The sequence below is a fragment of the Aedes aegypti genome, chromosome 2, assembly GCF_002204515.2.
Source record: "Aedes aegypti strain LVP_AGWG chromosome 2, AaegL5.0 Primary Assembly, whole genome shotgun sequence".
Taxonomy (NCBI): domain Eukaryota; kingdom Metazoa; phylum Arthropoda; class Insecta; order Diptera; family Culicidae; genus Aedes; species Aedes aegypti.
The window spans coordinates 424,712,019-424,732,957 of NC_035108.1; the positions used below are offsets into that span (position 1 = coordinate 424,712,019).

Genomic DNA, 20,939 nt, shown 5'->3' on the forward strand with positions numbered 1-20,939 from the left:
CTCAGTCGATTCTGAATCTTTTTTCATGTTTTTGAAACAAATTTATTTGTTTTTAAATTGTTTATACAACACATTTTTCTAAAAAATGGTTTCTACCTAGTTATTCAACAAAAACTACCCAGAAACATGATTTTTCAATGAAAAAATCAAATTTTTACTGATTATTTAAGTTTCTTTCGCCGGAAATTGCATTTTTCCTATTAAACTTAGATTCATAAAGCATCTTGCCTTAATTAAGAGTTGAATAGTGCATATATATTTGTACATACGCAAAAATACTTTTGTTGCCGAATTATTTAAAAATTGTTGCAAAGTCATTCACAAAGGTTAAACAAATGAGAAAACCAGTTTCAGCTTTAGAGATTATATATAACTGGCAAAAAATTAAAAAAACTGTCATTTTTCATAAAAAAAATCATGTTTTTGTTCAGTTTTTGCTGACAAACTTTGTTAAGACATTTTTTTAGTGAAATATGATGTATGAAAGGTTTGAAACCAATTAAATTAGCTTCAAAATCATGTAAAAAGATTTGGAATCGGTTGAGTAATCATGAAGTTATGGTCAAACAAAGTTGAAATTTTTAGAAAAATGAGGAAAAAATTTGTTTAAATTACTTGTAACTAAAACTATTTTTGATTTTAGACAAATTTGATGTTCTATAGAGTTTTCATAAATTTAATTTTGAAGGTATTGATGCTAAAAGTTTCAAAATCGGTTGAAAAATAACAAAGTTATGTTTACTTCACTGAAGGTCATTTTTCATAACCTGAAAATTTACCTTCAAGACGCTTGCGCCACCTCTAAATTTTAATATTTTTGGCTCAGATTTTGAGGTTTCTCTTTTAATGTGATTAGAATTCAGTAGAGCATACGAATTTTTGGTTTTGAGAACATTTGAAAAATAAGCCGCACCCTACTGTCCAAGTGCCGTATCCAATTCAGCCAGCCAGAGCCAGATGAAACCACAGCCCACTCAGATTCCGTGTCCGTCTGGCGCTAATTAGAGGGGGCTACATAGCGCAACAACAGTGTCCGACTGTGCTAATTAATCATGTGAGAGCCTCTTTCGAGTGCCATTTGAAATTGAACATCCGTCAGCACCATTGCAAGTGCTAAAGGCTTTCAATCCAGTAGTTAGGTTGTTGTTAGCGATCGCATAGTATTGGTTAACGGCGCCTAATGAATTATTTGTAGCAATCGGTTTAATTACGTTCGGTGGGGAGCGTCCGAATGCCGAAGATGACAAGATTTATAATTTATTCCGGTCTTAATTTATGATACAAATTATACTCCGGATGATGACATCGTTGATGATGATGAGAAGTCGCGACTGCCAATGCGATATGTTTATGTTTCCGGGCGGTGCAGTGACCAGAAGTTCTGGTTTTTGTGTTTGCAGCACCGTCCGTCGGGTTACTGATTTATGACCGGATGTTTGAGATGAGTTTGACATGTGACAACTGCGTGACAGTGAAGTAATGTCAGCAATGCGCATAATTAAATAAAGTAGGGATCTTGAGACTTGAAAAGGAAAGAGGTGTCATTACAAAGAAATACCGATATGGAAGTGCATAAGCCATGAAGACCATTTTTTTTACATCTAATTATACAGCGCTATCATCATAAATCCTGAAAATTTGTTTGTAGATCTTTTGTTCTTAAGACACAATTTTGATTTTCTTTTTGATTGAGCACAGACATTTGAAATATTTGTTACGTGCGGTACGATTGCCCATATTCGCACAAATCTTCCATTTTTACGAATATTGGGAAACATTTTAAAACAAAATAAATCAGATGACATAGGTATAGATTTCGTCCATTAGCGTAGAGGCTTTTCTGGCATTTTCTGCTATAAATAATTTTTGAGATACCTATCAGGTATCAGAAGTCCGGCTCCAGAGGCAAGTTTCCAGCTAATTGCGGGATTTGTGCCATTTGAATGTAATTAAGAAAATTATTTTTATTTTTTTAAGCAAGATAAGTTGAATTACCGATTCACAGAAAAGAATCAATTTCGTAATTTCGTTAGACATGCCTTTCAACGAAGTTCAGCAAAGTCACGCAGTCAAAAGAAAAGGCAGAAGCTTTGAATTCCAGGCTCAGAAAACGTCCAGTTCCATTCAAGCCCCATACTGCTATTTTGATAAGCCCCAGCAAATTGTTTCAAACATGTGGCGCTCATTAATTTCCTTTTCTGTCATCTGGCTTGCCCTGAACAGGTATGATGGTGATGCTCACTCCTTTAGTCTCTGTAGACATTAAGCTTTTAGGTCTACGCGTAGTACCTATTGCTGTAGATCACAGTCACCCCCTTATAATGGCTCTGTCAATGGTGTGTAATGCAGTCGGGCTTCCTTCCCACTCGGCTGGCTGCAACATTAATGCGAAATGAAAATTGCTTCTATTTACTTTTATAATTTAATTAAGCTTAACGAGAGGACGGTCTGAGCACACGGTGAGTAGAAAAACCGTTTTGTTGACGGGAAACTCCTTGCATGGTTTCGCTGAGCCTGTCAAAGCTTCTGAACTAAGTGCGGGGCACCCAAGCTACTGACGACGACGACGACGCCAACAAGATGATGGGTGAAGCAGCTAGAAGAAAAGCCACGGTGTATCTGAAACCGTTATTAACGAAAAAAATGTACACAAATCTGAAACCCACCAACCTTCTGGATACTGGATTTGCCGTAGAGTTGGGCGAGCTCGTGGTTCATCCTTCGCCGCCACACACCGTTTTCCTGCACACCGCCAAATATCGGCCTAAGCACCCGATGTTCGAAGACTCCAAGTGCTTGCAGGTCCTCCTCGAGGATCGTCCCCGTTTCATGCCCGTAGAGGACTACCGGCCTTATGAATCTTTTTTGACCGCAGCTTCTTGTGGAGGCCATAGTGGCCCGACTTCCACTGATTCCGTATTTCACGGCTAACGTTATTGTCAGCCGTCAGCAAGGATCCAAGGTAGACGAACTAGTCGACCACCTCGAATGTATCCCCGTCTATCGTAACACTGCTACCTAGGCGAGCCCTGTCGCGCTCGGCCCCACCAGCTAGCATGTACTTTGCCTTGGTCGCATTCATCACCAGTCCAACCTTTGCAGCCTCGCGTTTTAGGCGGGTGTACAGGTCTACCACCTTTTTAAAAGTTCGGCCGACAATGTCAATATCATCCGCGAAGCAGACAAATTGACTGGAAATCGTACCCCGGCTGTTGAGCCCGGTTCTCCGCATAACACCTTCTAGCGCAATATTGAACAACAGGCACGGAAATCCATCACCTTGTCGTAGTCCCCGTCGGGATTCAAATGAACTGGAATGTTCGCCTGAAACATTCACACAACTTTAATCGTACACTTCTGGTTAATTATCAGAACTCCAGATCTGAACGACTTTCTGTAAGAGCTGGTTTTCCCCAAGGCAGCATTTTGAGACCAATATTATACAATATTTTCACATCTGACTTACCTGAGCTACCTCAGGGATGTCAAAAGTCCTTGTTTACGGATGACACAGGCCTCTCCGACAAAGGACGAAGTCTGCGTGTCATCTGTAGTCGATTGCAAACAAGTTTGGATATTTTTTCTTCATACTTGCAAATATGGGAAATTTCTCCTAATGCTTCCAAAACTCAACTAATAATATTCCCACATAAACCAAAAGCTCTTCAAGTAGACATGTTGTCACGATGAGAGGGGTTCCAATAAATTGGTTAGGTGAAGTTAAGTATCTAGGGCTCATGCTAGATAAGAATTTAACTTTCAAAAATCACATTGAGGGTATTCAAGCTAAATATAATAAATATGAAAAATGTATCTATCCCCTTATTAATAGAAAATCAAAACTTTGTCTTAAGAACATGCTTTTGATATTCAAACAAATTTTCAGGCCAGCCATGTTGTATGCTGTACCAACATGGACTACCTGTTGTGATATCAGGAAGAAAGCTCTGCAGAGAATTCAAAATAAAATTTGGAAAATGTTTTTTAAGCTTCCTTCTTGGTATAGTACCAATGAGTTAATAGAATATCCAATGTTGAAACATTGGAACAAATGTCAAATAAAATAATTAATAATTTCAGGCAAAAATCGTTACAATCTTCTATTGCCACGACTAATGCGTTTTATATTTAGATTAAGTTATGTTAAGTAAATTATAAACGTGTATTTTTTCTCTTATAAGCAGGTGAAATCAATTTGTAAAAAATTTGAACTGCTACGGCAAATGAAATATAATATGTTGTTGACAAAATGTCAATAAAATCTTAAATTTGTTCCGCCTTGAAATCGATGAAAAGGTGATACAGTAATTTCTTGATTATATCACGGATCCAAATTTTTTTGGAGTGATATACGCAAGCGTGATATAATAAAAATGTTTTTTCTTCCATATAAATTCATCACAATTTGAGCTACATATTGTAACAATAGAACGAATTAAATGAAAAGCACTTGAGAGATGGGTCAAATAGATATCTGTTGATTGTTTAAGGTTATTTTTCATTGTAGAATGTATGAAATCCAATCAATTATCATGGCGTGATAAAATCAAACAGAAAAGCGTGCTAAAATCGTGAGTGTATAATCAAGCGATATTAAAACGAGCAGAGATAAAATCGAGAAACTACTGTACTTTGGGAACTGGTATTGACGACAGTTCTGGAGGATTTGCCGTATAGTAAAGATCTGGTCCGCTAACTATAATTGACAGACGACGTAAGATGATCTGGGATAATACTTTGTGAGCCGCATTATACTTTGTGGGCCGCAATGGTGATCGCTCGAAAGCTGGTGAATAGCATCCTCAACCTCCCTCAAAGTGGGAGCTGGTTGGTTTCTATCCTCCGCAGTACCGATGAAGATGCCTTCGTTGTCCCGACCTTTATTGCCTGTGCTCTCAGCGCCGTTCAGATGTTCGTCGAAGTGTTGCTTCCACCTTTCGATCATCGCACGCTCGTCCGTCAAAATGCTCCCATCCTTATCCCTGCACATCTCGGCTCGCGGCACGAAGCCGTTGCGGGATGCGTTGAGCTTCTGATAGAACTTGCGTGTTTCTTGAGACCGGCACAGCTGTTCCATCCCCTCACACTCCGTCTCCTCCAGGCGGCGTTTTTTCTCCCGAAAGAGGCGGATCTGCTGTTGCCGTTTCCGTCTATAACGCTCCACGTTCTGCCGGGTCCCTTGCTGCAGCATGACCGCCCGCGCTGCGTTCTTCTCCTCCAGAATCTGCCTACATTCATCTTCGAACCAATCGTTCCGTCGAGTCCGTCCCACGTACCCGACGTTTCACTAAGCTACATTTTTGATGGCTGCCTTCACTGTTCACCAGCACTCCTCAAGAGGGGCTTCATCCTGCTCACCCTCTTCCGGTAATGCAGCCTCGAGGTGCTGCGCGTATGCCGCTGAGACATCCGATTGCTTGAGCCGCTCTAGGTTGTACCAGGGCGACCGTCGGTACCGTACCGACGGAGAGTTTTGCGCGCAGTTTGACCATCACCAGATAGTGGTCAGAGTCGATGTTGGCGCCACGATAGGTCCTGACGTCGATAATGTCGGAGAAGTTCCGTCCATCAACAGAACGTTGTCGATTTGTGATTTTGTCTGCTGTGGTGATCTCCAGGTGTATCGGTATGGAAGGCTGTGCTGGAAGTAAGTGCTACGAATGGCCATATTCTTGGAGGCGGCGAAATCAATTTGTCGTAAGCCGTTTTAGTTCATCAGCCGGTGGGCGCTGAACTTTTCAATCGTCGGTTTGAACTCCTCCTGGCCAACAAACTCGCGTTCGAGCTGCCCTTAAAAAGCGTCTTTATCATCATCAGTACTTCCGGAGTAAGAGCTATGCACGTTTATTATGCTGAAGTTGAAGAACCGGCCTTTGATCCTCAACTTGCACATTCTCTCATTGATCGGCCACTACCCGATCACGCGCCTCTGCATATCACCCATCACTATAAAAGCTGTTCCCAGCTCATGTGTATTGCCGCAGCTCTGGTAGATGGTATGGTTACCTCTAAACGTTCGCACCACTAATCCCTTCCAACACACTTCCTGCAACGCTACGATGCCGAATACGCGATCCTTCAGCACGTCGGCGAGTATGCGTGTGCTCCCAATGAAGTTGAGAGATTTACAGTTCCACGTACCGAGCTTCCAATCGCTAGTCCTTTTACGTCGCTGTGGTTTTCGCCGATTGTCCCGGTTCGTATTCTCTCGTTGATTATTCGTTGCTTGATTTTTTTACGGTTGGCTTGCAGGGCCTGACACCAACCTCCTAGATTTCCGGAGGACCATTCCCCGTAAATGTTCAGAGGGCCATAGTGCACAGTTTAGCTTAGAGTCCTTCTCTGGCACTCAGACGATGATCAACCGCCCCTGACATGGGGAACAGACGCTGTTGTGAGCCGCTCCTAACATGGAGTACAGACACTTCAAGACGACTTTGAACAAACGTTCAGTTTTGTCATCATAAGTAAAAAAAAATTGTGCTTCTTCTCTTCAAAGAAGAAATCAAAGAGCCTGGGCTAGAGGCTGCTTCGATTTGATATTCGAAAAAATTGTCAAAAGCTGATTGCTCATTTCGATGTAATTATCAACAATAACCATTTCACCCTTAGATGAAAGCGTGCATTCCGGAGAAACATCGTTTCTTCCTTTTTTGCCACATTTAGTGACATTTGTAAAACCCACAATTTTGGAAGGAAGTTGTGAATTTAGCAGAGATTCATCCTTCCTTTTGTTCGTGGTTGCAACCATGTTTAGTGAATAAACGAAAGAAGAAGAGTTCTTTAAAGAGGTTTTTTTCCGGAGGTGTCGCTAGCTTTCATTAGCTGTGGCGGATCCAATGAAAAATCGAAGGCACAGGCTCAAACAAGGGTAAAGGGATCAATAGTTGAAAAATAATATTTGAAAAGTACTGTTTTTTTTAAGCACTGAGAAGTACGGTTTAATTGTTTTAGATAGTTTTCAAAATTTCCGAGCAGGTACAGAAACATTTGTGTACGCACAGCACGAAGGTACGATGCGCACTGTTTTTTTCGTTAATAACGACTTCAGACTCACCGTAACAGCCGTATCGTCGTCACACCGATTGGACGACAGCTAACAACGCAACGTGGGGTGCAAAACCAGCGTGGAAAAAGTGGTTTGTGGAATTTCCGCAACTAAAATTGGATTAAATACGTAATGAGCAAAATAAATAATTTATTTGTTTCATTTTCCAATCTTGCCCATTTGTCTAGAGGCACCGCTGGATGCTGGGAGCAAAAAACTATCTTCTCACTCGTCTTCAGCACGATAGACGACAGAAGACAGTTAAAGTTTTTGAACCTGAGCTACGAAACGAACGTATTTCAGAAGCAAGTGAGGCTTTATTGCTCTGACATCGACATGCCGTGCGGCGGGAAAATCAGACGAGGATTACATCGATTGCTCTCAGAAGCTGTGTTTCTTATGGGATTCGGATGACGTGTATGGTTTGGCGCGTAAATTCATGTACAAACCCGCGGGAGAAAACGAACGAACCAAGCTACAAAAAATAAAACGACTGCAGATTCCATTAAACATTCATTAGACTTAGCGCTTCGAACACAGACGGATATGGGGAATAGAAATAAAATTGTTAACATAATTTTATTGCCCTTTTAAAAGTGCGTTGTGATTCATGTAATCAATAAATTAATGTTACAGCAGCTGACTGTGTGTGGTGGATGTCGATAATGGGCATTTGTTGGGTAGCGCTTGTGAATTACACGGGTATCGTGGTTTCCGTAGTGTAGTGGTTATCACGTCTGCTTCACACGCAGAAGGTCCCCGGTTCGAACCCGGGCGGAAACAATTATATTTTTATAGCATCGTATCCTAGATTTTGTGAGTCAAGGTCTCATAGGATTTATCTATTTCTTTTAATGAGAGTGTAAGTGTAAGTTATAGATTATAGCCAAATTTGACGTTTTTACCTCAGGGATGTCGAAAGTTTTTGTTTACGGATGGCCAAGGATGGAAATCTAGTAATCATGACAAAACAAATGATGCATCGTGGTTGTTCTTTATCATGCGATCATAGCAACAACGATAAACCCTTAGTCGTCAAGCCATCACAACAAACTCCGCTCCGCGAAAAATGAATCGCTCGACCTGTGAGTTGGCGATCAATTGTTCGCGAATCAAAGTCATAATTTTGGAGGATTCTTCTGATTTCACTTCACGATTTGTCTCCTAGCTTGTCGTTTTTAATCTGAAAGTCAATCGTGCATGCATACCAAAGATTATCCGTGAATCTGAAATTGATTCGCATTGATCGCAACATGTTACAATATCCGACAAACCCTTTGTCCTACGACAAACAGGTCATCGGATGCTCGATATATCTACGATTAGCGCGCGTGGTGAGGTGTTGAAATCATGTTGCAGCAAGAGCGACGGCCCTCTTGGACCATTCATATACCGTGTTGCGGATGGCACATGCCCCGAAGGACGAAGCCTGCGAGACATCTGTAGTAGATTGCAAAGAAGTTTGAATTCTTTTGCTTTATACTTGCAAAAATGGAAGATTTCTTCTAATGTATTGCTAGTTTTCTTAAACACAAAAAACTTCAAAAATTACCATAAAATACGTTCATCTGGACAAGTTAAAATACTATAAATCAACTTAGAACAAAACAATTGAAACAAACCGAACCACAACGACTTCAGTGAACAATGATTGCATTGATGAGTTTATCAAAAGCTAACAAAGCGATTCTTGGCACAACATCAACACCCCAGAAGCGGCGTCCGATTATAAATTGCTTCTTTCATTGCGTGCGTAGGTAACAGATCTGTACGCGACCGACGACGCCCATAAAAATATAGATTATGTCCAGTCATGAACTGCCACCGGCTGTGCGGTTTAGCTTTGAATTGGAACAATCCGGGGGACGGCCGGCTGCTGGTTTTGCATTGGATGTACACAATGTAATAATGCCTAAATTGCGTTTCCCCAAGGGAGTGAGTGCAAAATAGCGTTTCCAGCTGAGCGAGGTGCGAAGTAGCTGGATGTTGGCCATCTTTCGAACGGACCGAAGACTGCCGCCGTTCGGTAGCACTCGAGATTGTTTCTTGTGCTTCCTACCTGCATCAGAAGCTGCGGTTCAAACCCCAGATATGATTTATTTCCTACGAATCTGTCTTAATATGATAAATACGAATCGCAATCGTGATTTATTTTATGGGCACCGTTTATTGCATTATTGTATTGCGCGGGCTTCCTCTTGCTGCCCCGCCAGATGCAGTTGGGTCCTCTCAGGTGGTGCACAAACCAGAGCTAAAGTGCGTAGACAATTATCGCTCAAATAGTGCGGTGTTACAAGTTGTTTTGCGTTTTTAGCCCAAATAGCCGTAGCGATAAACGCGCAGCTATTCAGAAAGACCAAGCTAAGGTCGTATCCTGCCGGTCGAGGATCCTTTAAGTCGGAAATTTTCTCGGCTTCCCAAGACATACAGTATCTTAAAATGGCCACACGACAGTGGCGCAACCAAGGGGGGGTTTGGGGGTCAAAACCCCCCCCAGAGCAGATTTTTTTTGAAAGAACTATCAAATATTTTTTTGAAATTCAACAGTCAAATCCACAAACACCGGAGCAGTAAGTTGTATGAACAATTATGTTTTTCTAAGATGTGGCTAATTTGACGACCTTCTAGGGGTTCAAAAACCATCTTTAGCTCTCTTTTTTCATAAATAACCTAGATGTTTTTGATGAGAAGTCTCTCAAACAAATATGCAGGAATGTATGCATACCGAAACCATTTAAAAAGCTGATACAGGTAAAATTCGATGCTTTAAAAAATATTTCAGTTGGCTCAGAATTTAGCCAAATTTTGTGACTAGGAAATTCGCGGCAAAATTATTTAAATTTTGCTTGTGATCAAGGTGATAAATTTAAGATTTCGAGGTCCCATAATTTTGGCTATATTTTACCCAAAAATACACATTTTTAGTAAAAACAGACTTCATATGTGTAAATTAAGCAGAATTCAATCAAATATTTTTTGCATGCAAAATTTTAAACCAAAATAGCAAGCCAAAAAGACGACCAAGGTAAACCTTAACGGTTATAAAATGTTTGGTAGAGCTTCGATGAATATCGAGATGAATAAACGAATTTCATAAGCAAATACTGGAATTCACTGTGTTTTTCACATGAATTTTCCAAATTTGACTAACTTCGCGGCATTTTACGGGGTTCCTAAAATTTCGCGGCGAAAGCTAAAATTTGAGGATTTAGCAGCTTCCGTGAAATTTCCATTGTCCCTATTTATGACCTTCTGAGAGCAAGTGAATTTCTGGAGAAGCAATTTTAACGATCACAAATAAAAATCTTAGGAAAGATCGAGGGAGATCGTGGTTCCGTTGCTAAGCTGAAAAATAACAAACTTTCGTCTACTCTCTGGAAATTCTTCAACATCTGAAATGCTGATTTGCCATCGACAATCTGCTGATGATAGTTTCAATACTCCTTACTGAGACTTGCACTGAAATATCATTTTTCGTTGACAAACTTGAAAACGTATGTAAGGAACAGAACAGACGAAGAGTTATTGAAAGCTTTTTAATGATATTTGATACTTAAAGGTTTACTCATATACAACAAACGTATTTCGGAAAACTTTTGGAAAATTCCACCAGGTACAACAGATTTCCTTAGATTAGCGTTTCATATTCGTATAAAATTTAAAATTCATATAAAAATGGATGCCGAAAAAAGTTTAATTTTGCATATGGTGTTACGTTTTTTCTTTAATGTTAATTTAGCAATATTTTTAAATTTTTCTGTTCGAAATGTTTACCCTCGTTTCATCGTTTCATTCTCCCAAAAACACATTATCTTCAAGTTCACAAAACCCCCCCTAGAGCCAAATCATGGTTGCGCTACTGCCACACGATATATATATATATATATATATATATATATATGCAACAATCATCAATTAACAAAGAAAGCTTTCAGTTAATAACTATGGAGATGCTCATGAGAACAACGAGCTGAGAAACTGGCTCTGTTTGTTGACTTAAACCCAAGAAGATTAAGAAGGAGAAGAAGAAGGTCATACGCTTATCTACATTGAACCATCTATTTTGTATTTTCAGGTTTTTCTCGAAATATTTTGAAATATTATTAGGAAACATGCAAATTTTCTGAAGGAACCTACTAGAATTTCTTCAAGGATTCGTTTAGTAACTTAAACAGGAAGTTATTCTGGAATGCCTACAGGAATTCATTCATGAGCTCCTGTTAGGCTTCCTGAAAAAGTTCCTTCATGATTTTGCATAAGAATATTTCAATGAGAGGTTCCAAATTGTTTCTAAGTATCTGGCAAGGTGTCCTTTAAAAAAATTCGCAAAGGAATTTTTCGAGAAATTAGGTCTTCTTTCCGAATTTCCTACAGCGTTCGCTTCAGTAATTCTTATGCAGTGGCGCGAACAGTCGAAAAAATATAAGGCTTATCAAGTATATTTTTGAAATTCAACACACATCCTACAACAAAGAGCAGTAAATTTGTTTGGTTCGTATTGACCTCTTTCCGCTCACGGCTATTTTCAATGTTTTGGATGGGAAAAAATGCTCTAAAGAATATTAGCTTGAAAAGAAGATGTTGGAAACAGTATAAATTTATCTAAACCGTTAAAATGTTTTGATTGTAAATCAATAGTTACTTGATCTTTTCACAATAGTTAAAACAAGTAGAATGTATGAGCATTATGATAGGTTTGTAATGCTATTAAAATACCCACGTTACAATATCGAACTAAATCAATTTAGGTATTTTGAACTCGTCGAAAAGTGAAGATGCTCTACAGCAGTGCTTTCCAAACTTTTCCAACTTTCGCCCCCCTCATTTTTCATTTATTTAGTTAACATCTACACAGATAACACTGAATCAACAATTTCACGCCACAATACTCGGTTCGTGGCCGCATCTCTCCATCCTCGGTTCTGCCCCACGCTCGCCAAATCGATACGCACTTGATCCGCCCACCTAGCTCGCTGCGCTCCACGCCTTCTTGTACCAACCGGATCCGAAGCGAACACCATCTTTGCAGGGTTGCTGTCCGGCATTCTTGCAACATGCCCTGCCCATCGTATCCTTCCAGCTTTGGCCACCTTCTGGATACTGGGTTCGCCGTAGAGTTGGGCGAGCTCGTGGTTCATCCTTCGCCGCCACACACCGTTCTCCTGCACACCACCGAAGATCGTCCTAAGCACCCGACGTTCGAAGACTCCAAGTGCTTGCAGGTCCTCCTCGAGCATCGTCCACGTTTCATGCCCGTAGAGGACTACCGGTCTTATGAGCGTTTTGTACATGGTACATTTGGTGCGGGCGTGAATCTTTTTTGACCGCAGCTTCTTCTGGAGGCCATAGTAGGCCCGACTTCCACTGATGATGCGCCTCCGTATTTCACGGCTAACGTTATTGTCAGCCGTCAGCAAGGATCCAAGGTAGACGAACTCGTCGACCACCTCGAACGTATCCCCGTCTATCGTAACACTGCTACCTAGGCGAGCCCTGTCGCGCTCGGCCCCACCAGCTAGCATGTACTTTGTCTTGGCCGCATTCACCACCAGTCCAACTTTTGCTGCCTCGCGTTTCAGGCGGGTGTACAGGTCTGCCACCTTTTCAAATGTTCGGCCGACGATGTCCATATCATCCGCGAAGCAAACAAATTGACTGGATCTCGTAAAAATCGTACGCCGGCTGTTAAGCCCGGCTCTCCGCATAACACCTTCTAGCGCAATATTGAACAACAGGCACGAAAGTCCATCACCTTGTCGTAGTCCCCGGTGGGATCCAAACGAACTGGAGTGTTCGCCTGAAACCTTCACACAATTTTGCACACCTTCCATCGTCGCTCTTATCAGTCTCGTGAGCTTCCCGGGAAAGCTGTTCTCGTCCATGATTTTCCATAGCTCTACGCGGTCGATACTGTCGTATGCCGCCTTGAAATCGATGAAAAGGTGATGCGTTGGGACCTGGTATTCACGACATTTTTGGAGGATTTGCCGTACAGTAAAGATCTGGTCCGTTGTCGATCGGCCGTCAACGAAGCCGGCTTGATAACTTCCCACGAACTCGTTTACTACGGGTGACAAACGACGGAAGATGATCTGGGATAGTACTTTGTAGGCCGCATTTAGAATGGTGATCGCTCGAAAGTTCTCACAGTCTAACTTGTCGCCTTTCTTGTAGATGGGGCAGATTACCCCTTCCTTCCACTCCTCCGGTAGCTGTTCTGTTTCCCAGATTGTGCCTATCAGCCGGTGCAGACAAATGGCCAGCCTTTCCGGACCCATCTTTATGAGTTCAGCTCCGATACCATCCTTACCAGCAGCTTTATTGTTCTTGAGCTGGTGAATGGCATCCTTAACCTCCCTCAAAGTGGGGGCTGGTTGGTTTCCATCTTCCGCAGTACTGACGAAGGCATTTCCTCCGTTGTCCCGTCCTTCATTGCCTGTGCTCTCAGCACCATTCAGGTGCTCGTCGAAGTGCTGCTTCCACCTTTCGATCACCTCACGCTCGTCCGTCAGAATGCTCCCATCCTTATCCCTGCACATCTCGGCTCGCGGCACGAAGCCGTTGCGGGATGCGTTGAGCTTCTGATAGAACCTACGCGTTTCCTGAGACCGGCACAGCTGTTCCATCTCCTCGCACTCCGTCTCCTCCAGGCGGCGTTTTTTCTCCCGAAAGAGGCGGGTCAGCTGTTGCTTTCGCCCCCCTGTGTCCAATATTTATCTGGAAACGCGCCCCTGATATATGATTCAAATGTTTTAATAAAACGCTGTACGACAAAAAATGTAATACAATAGCTATTATGTACATCCAAAAATGTTTTCTTTAATATCGAAAACCCACAATCAGAAGGAATGATTTACTACACTGTAATCATCACAAGCTACTGAATCAGTTCTCGATACAAGTTCAAATGAAATAGTTACCATGACCCCACAGTTATGGATCAAATAGAGTGGAGTCCAACCTATAAAATTCAATAAAACGACAAGGAAAACGTAAAATTGTAATTTAAAAGCACGGATTGAATCGTTTCAAATTGAAACTTCGGTTAGTAAACTATTTTGAGTGTAATATTTACTCAGGACTGCATAAAAATTAAAAATTGTATCGGTTTCTGAAAACCATATTATGGATCAATTTTCATATTATGGATCAAATTGTGACATATTACGGATCAGTGTGCAAAATGAAGAGATTTTCAACTCAATGCATTTGTATTGCATGATTTGGAAAAAGTTAACAATGTGTCACATATTACTGCAAAAAATAGAAGTATTAGAGCTGGAAACAAGAGTAAAATGCCCTATTTTTGTGATACTGCATTGTAGTAACTGAGGCATGAACTGTTTTCGCTCCACACCAAGTTTTCCACCCATTTTTGTCTGCTAAAAATGAAATTTACAAACCTTGATGTTTTATCAGTTTTATGCTTAGTGATAGTGTCTGAAAATGTCGAATCCAATGCTTAAAATGGCAGAAATCTACATTCTTTGGAAGTGATTCATAACCGTGGTAAGCAATCATTTCCTGGTCCATATTTTGGATCACTATTTAGAAGTGCTAATATTCGGTATTTAGAATCAACAATCAAGAAAAATGTTTTCCAAAGATGAATTCATACTAAAACGAAGCGAATGAGCATGTTTTATGCTGTAACGTTTGAATTTTACCACCTGGGGGAGCTTATGAATGCTGACGGCACTTCTTACAGAAAACGATCATATAGTGATAGCTGTGTGGTACCAACTAAACATTTGTCAAATACACCGTTATTTAGCGGTTGAATGTTGTGTTTAACATTACAAATGGTAGTAGACAAATAGTATAACATGAGAAAAATATGTTTTACGTCAACGTTTATGTTTTGAGCGAATAATCCGATGTTGAACGCCAAAGTGATCCGTCACTGTGGGTGATCCGTAACTGTGTGGGCATGGTATATGCATAGGCGCCAAGTGATGATTAGTTGGAATTGATTAACCTTCAGATGTGTCTCCTCCAAAGGTTTGGTTTTAGGTTAGTAATTGTTTTCAAATGCTCCAGTGGTAGCTTTTTCGGACCCCCCACTGTTTTACAAATTTTTGCCCCCCTTGAGCCTGAAAATCGCCCCCAAGGGGAGCCTGAATTCGCCCACTTTGGGAATCACTGCTCTACAGACACCTTCAGTGTTAAAGGGTTAACACTGTGGGTTTCAGTCATATTCTACTAAGTTGTGTTTATTGTTCCTTCTTTCACCCCTTAAACCTACTGCACTGAACAAAACAGATTTTTTCGTTTCTTCCATACAAAATGTTCAAGTTTGGAGATTTGGATCTCGGCTTCCAGTACTTCGATTGACTTTAAATTTACATCGTAATTTGAAAATAACTTGAAATTCATTGTTAAATTCTTGAGTGATCATAATTCTCCAATTATGCCAAAAATAACAAAATTTCGAATCAACCAAAAAGACATTTTTATAGCACTGTTAAAATTGATCAATTTTGTAAGACAAATAACTTTGTAGAGCAGGGTTGCCCGACGTACGGAGGGTTCGAAGACTAAATATTCTAGCTTTTTTTTTCCTGTGTTGGGTGTATAATCACTGCGACCATTTGTTTGATCTATTGTGATACACCACCCATTTTAATGTATAACCGTATTCAAGGTGATAGATTACTATGATTAGTTATCTTCAACTCATGATTTCGGTATTTTCAAAATGGGGAATAATATGTCGTATAAACCGAACTACTTTGAATGGAGCTAAGGACCATATATCAGAGGGCTGTAGAAACCCTTGATCAAGATACTTTAATCTCACAGCAAAAAGTGCAACGCAGTTACACAGAAGGTGTTCAGAGGTTTCTGTTTCCTCACTACAAAAGCGACAAACATCATCTTCAATTCTTTTGATCAGTCGTAGATGATATTTAACTAAACAATGTCCTGTAATTAGTCCTGTGTATGCACACATGTCTTTTTTTGACAGGGCAAGAAGTTTTTGTGTATTTGATTTATTGGGTGTTATAAACTTTTTAGATTGGCTGGCTTCAACAGTTTTATTCCAATTGGTATTTACCATGGATTTTTCCCAGTTCCTGAGCTCCATTTTAATGGAGCATGGTGAGACTCCACAGAAAGGCTCTGGCCCTTGTAATTGTTGAGATGATCCAACTCTTGCCAGCTCATCTGCTTTTTCATTTCCTTCTATTCCCTGATGCCCAGGCACCCAGTAAAGAACTATAGTATTATTTACCGATAATTTTTGAAGTAAGAGAGTACATTCCCAAACCAACTTTGAAGTACATGTGTATGATTTCAAAGCAGCGAGCGCTGCTTGGCTATCAGAAAAAATGCATATGTTGGAATGCTTGTATTTTTTTTTTAAGCAAATAGAAGCACATTCTAGTATAGCTTGTATTTCAGCCTGGAAGACGGTTGGCCATCTACCCATTGAGACTGACAAACATACACCGGGACCAGTAACACCAGCTCCCACTTGATCGTTTTGTTTGGAACCATCAGTATAGAAGACTATTGACTATTCTAGCTTAATCATTATTGGATTTTTTAAAGTTTTCTAGGAATAAATTCTGGGTGTTTCAACAATGTTTCTACCATGACTTCATTCATTCGACATTTATTCTTGACAGGATTAGATGGATGACAGGATTAGAAGGATTTCCAAATCTTGAACAGGATTTTTTTAGAATTCTGGACACGACATTCACGGATAAAGCTAAGTATACTGTTTCGCTTAAGAAAAGTAAAGAAATTCCTTGACTGAATGAGGCAAGAAATTTCCTACTGAGAGTACCAATTGAAATGACATTTCTTCTCAATTGCGCACTGCGATCAAAGATTTTCTTGACCATTTCATGCAAATAATTTCTCACGTATCGAGATTAGCAATTAATTTTCTTGTCAGCAGCAAATAAGGCCTGAACATTCGCGAAATCCTCACAGAATTTTTACCAGAATTCCATAGTCAAGATTTTCAACGAATTCAATACATAAATTACTAGAATCCTGGGCAAGATTGCAACATGATGTTATGAAACATTTTGCCAGAACACTAAACGAATTTAAAATAAAGTTATGAACTAGTTTATTTTAAATTACTTTTTAGCATTTTCAAATATATCTAGGTGGCATTTCAAAATGATTATTGTGTGAGATTCTGAAGGAATTCTAGGCACGATTCTTGTAAAATCATGGACATTCTGACCAAGTTTTTTGTAAAAGTTTGATCAGGATTTTAGCACATTCCGGTTCATGCTAATAATATTAGGTCGGATTATGACAAAATTCGGAATACGATTAAAAAATCCTGGGTATCATTCTCACAGGATCAAAAAATTCTGGTGTAGATTCTTCAAAATATTCTGGACATCATTATTATATAATTTTGAGAGGACTCTCACAATGTCCAGCAGAATGCTTAGCAGCATTTTTTTTCGATTTCTTCAAATGAAATTTACTCCAATTCCTGATTTTTTCAAATTTTATGAACTTCATTTACTGGCTTTTGTGCGTTCAAAAATGTGGCCCGCGACACAAAATTATTTCTACGATTTGGCCCGAATTTGGCCAAATTCAAGGGAACGTCCATAAATTACGTCACGCTCCTAGGGGTAGAGGGAGTTCAGGGTATTGTAACAACTCGTACACAATTATAGAATTTTGCTTCCAAAGTGACGGAGGAAGGAAGAGGTGTTGAAAATGGTCAAATTTTACGTGACGTAATTAATGGACGTTCCCCAAGGATGTGGAAAGGGATCTTTAAAGGATTCATCTTGAAATTTCTGATGAAAACTCTTAATAGATTGTCAGAGATTCTTCGAAGAATTTCTCAAAGAGTTTCTTCAAGGATTCCTTATATAAATTGTTCAAGTATTTCTCCAGAATTAGGCTAAGAGATTTTTTTGGACCTACAGGCTAATTCGCAAAATGTTCGCTAACTGTTACACACGCCATAAGGAATACGTGGACTGTTCATCAATAGGCAACGTTTTTCGCCGTTCAACATTAGGCGAATTACCACATATATCTTTGATTCTATCTATCTATATCTCCGGGAATTTCATCAGGAACTCTGTCGAAGAATTTGTCAAGTAGTTTTCTTAGATTTTATTATGAATGCTTGTAAGAATTCTCCCTAAGGCTCCTTTAGGATTGATTCTAGCATTTCTACAACAATTTCTTTAGAGATGCCATCACATTTTAAGAATCATCCTAGGGATTCCTTCAGTGATTCTTCCAAAGATTTTTCCAGACATAATTCAGTATTATTTTTAGGGATTACCTACTTCTTTACTTTTGCAATTCTGCCCAGAAATCTTCGCCAGTGATGGAAAGTGGCGAACGCTTCATCTGAACTGGAACAAAAACAAATCCAAACGCTCCCGAGCGTCAGAGCGCTGGCTTACTCGCATCTGTCGACTCCCGAGTAACTGAAGCTAAAAGTGATTCGCGAACGTGTTCGGAGCTGCTCAGAGTCATATTGTGCTTTTGGGAAAAAAGCTGCTTACCCTCCGAGATTTATGGTTTTTAAGGGCTTTTGACTACAAACTAATAGTTTACTATCGATAGAATGGTTATACAATTAATTTGTCTGTCAAAACCATAATAAATCACACCTTGCTCGGTTACTCGCGAGTAAACGCTCGCGAGCTTGTTGCTACTTCTTTTGACATGTTCTCCCGAGCAGACGGGTGCGGGCTTACTTAGACCTAGTCAGATCCCGAGTCTGTGATGTTTGTTATGCGTTGGTATACACTCGTGAGCTGCTTCGTGATGCGAACTTTTCCAGCACTGATCTTCGCTACTATAATGCAACATCCATCCCAGTGTAGTAGCCATAAGATTCGGAATTATTTGACGGTTGCTACACCCAGGACACCTTTAGTCTTGCTTTCATACGTTACGGCTTCTACAGTTATTAATTGAGAGCTCTATTTGCCAATTGACCATTGTAGCATGTGTTTGTATCGTGCGGCAGTAGATACTCTATGTCCTAGGCAGTCGAGAAAATTTGCTTTACGAAAAAAATCCTCGATCAGTGGGTTTCAAACCCTCCATTTGGTCTTGTTGAATAGCTGCGCTTTCACCGCAGAACTCCGTTAGTAATACTTCCAATACTGCACGTAATAGTTTTCCAGAGATTTACTTCTGCGTATATTCCTGCTGGAATTTCTCCATTTAATCATTCACAGATGTCTGGGAAAATATCTCTAAATATTCCTTCAAGGATTTCACCAGGTTGTTCAACGATTTTCCCAAGGGCCTTTAAAAAACTAGTACTGGACTTACTTAGGCATTACTGCATAAATTTTGTTTTTATCATTATTATTTTCAGAAATTTGTATCGTTGGTTTTCTTCGCGTGTGTGGTCGCCGCCGCCGACAAAACTAACGGCGGTGTGGCGTCGATGACGCTGTGCCGGTGCATCTCGGCCTTTAGTAGACTTTCGCCACTGGTGTATGAACGGCTTCTGAATGGGATATCCACTCAATTGCTATATATCCCAACCCTACTTTAATTCCCATTGCGTTAGGCTATCATTAGCTGAATCTGTGGGCATCTGATAATTTTAAACTACAGTATTATATCAAACATTCAGACACTGCTTTTCGCCTTCAGAAGGACGGCTTGCGGGAACTGCATTTCGCATCAGGTCTTTCCGCAGACTCCGGAAAACGGAATGAGAAAAATGAATTACAGCAATTTAATTATAATTGTGCTTTCTTCACTTGATCTATGTGACCCTTTTTCCGGAGCAACGGCGGGCGCGTCGTCGTCCTTCTGGTGGCGATCCCCTGCTGGGACGAGCGCAGCCCGTCATTAGAGCTAGACGAGCGTTGTAGAGGGGGTGAGTCACAGTGGCGCAAGGCCGGACAAAACCTATGTTACAACAAAAATTATGTTTTCGAAAAAACTTGTTAACTTTTTTATAGACTTTTGAACTACAGAAATCTCTCCCTTACTCGATATTGAAGGGACCATCGAGTTAGGGAGGTATCGACTTACGGAACACAAAACCAGTGCATCTGCATTCCAAGGGACCATCGAGTTAGCCATGAAAACCAAATTTTACTATGGCTCTCTAACTCGATATGGAGATACGGAATATCGAGTAAGGGAGAGTTAACTGTACTTGATTACAATTTTTCAAAATTTGTTTTTAAATTTTGGCAGCATCTTTGGGACATTCAGCAACATTGGACTGCTGGTTTACGATACAAATCTGCATCCTGTTTCATAGCTCGATTGAAACTTAACTGAAATTATCAAAAGGAAATTTAATTTGTATCTCTGGTTAAGGTCTAATAAAAATTTGTCATTACAATAAGATTTTATGGATTAACAGTCCTTTTACCTGATTAGATTAAAAAACATAATCTGGACAAACTTCATTACAAAATCTGAAAATACGATTTTGACGGTTATTTCCAACGGGATGATATCGGGCATCAAAAGTAGTTAATCATGCCCAATCGATTTGAGACATTATTGAGGTTTTGTCCGACCTTTCTATGAACGTTCGCCACTTTGGGATGCGACTGTGAATCGAGCATGATATGAGAACGGAAAAGTTCCATCTACACATTCCCAGTCGGTTTCTGCGGGTCTACTGGCATGGTCGGGCAAGCAAATTTAACAGAGTAAGTATCGCTGGCCCTGTCGGGTGTTTCGAGAACTATAACAGACAGGGCATGGAGGCTAGGAACACGCCGCCGTACTGAAGAGTCCACTTTAAATAACGGTCTTTATGAGAGATAGCATTATGCTATGTATATTTTAAGAGGAAGGCACATTTGTGTGGGACGTTGCTTGAAAAACGTAGAATTTCAAATGTGTGTTTTCAATGCACCTATATTAATTGATTTCAGCAAATGAATATGCGGGAAAG

The 20,939-nt window shown here is 40.2% G+C and overlaps 1 protein-coding gene and 1 non-coding gene across 2 annotated transcripts in view; one reads left to right on the forward strand and one right to left on the reverse strand.

Annotated features, from left to right (window-relative positions):
- LOC5573122 overlaps positions 1-20,939 on the reverse strand; it is a 417,647-nt gene that overhangs the window by 16,515 nt on the left and 380,193 nt on the right. The gene's annotated exons all lie outside the window — the stretch shown is intronic.
- Positions 7,759-7,831, forward strand: Trnav-cac. The gene has a single exon. It is a non-coding gene; the product is annotated as a tRNA-Val (tRNA).